Genomic DNA, 208 nt, shown 5'->3' on the forward strand with positions numbered 1-208 from the left:
AAAAAAAAAATTTTCAAGCAAGTTCCTATTCGTTCCAAGTGCTCTATAGGAGATAACTGACAGATCGTCCAGTACGATAAATATCGTCCTGTACGATCAGTATAGAATTTCAAGATCTCCTTATTTTGTGTGTGTGAGATTTTATTCACTCAATTATAATCATTCCCTTTCAAAATTAATTCAAAGTCTCATGTTGAATTTGATTTGA

Source organism: Dendrobium catenatum, unplaced genomic scaffold, assembly GCF_001605985.2.
Source record: "Dendrobium catenatum unplaced genomic scaffold, ASM160598v2 fragScaff_scaffold_807, whole genome shotgun sequence".
NCBI lineage: Eukaryota > Viridiplantae > Streptophyta > Magnoliopsida > Asparagales > Orchidaceae > Dendrobium > Dendrobium catenatum.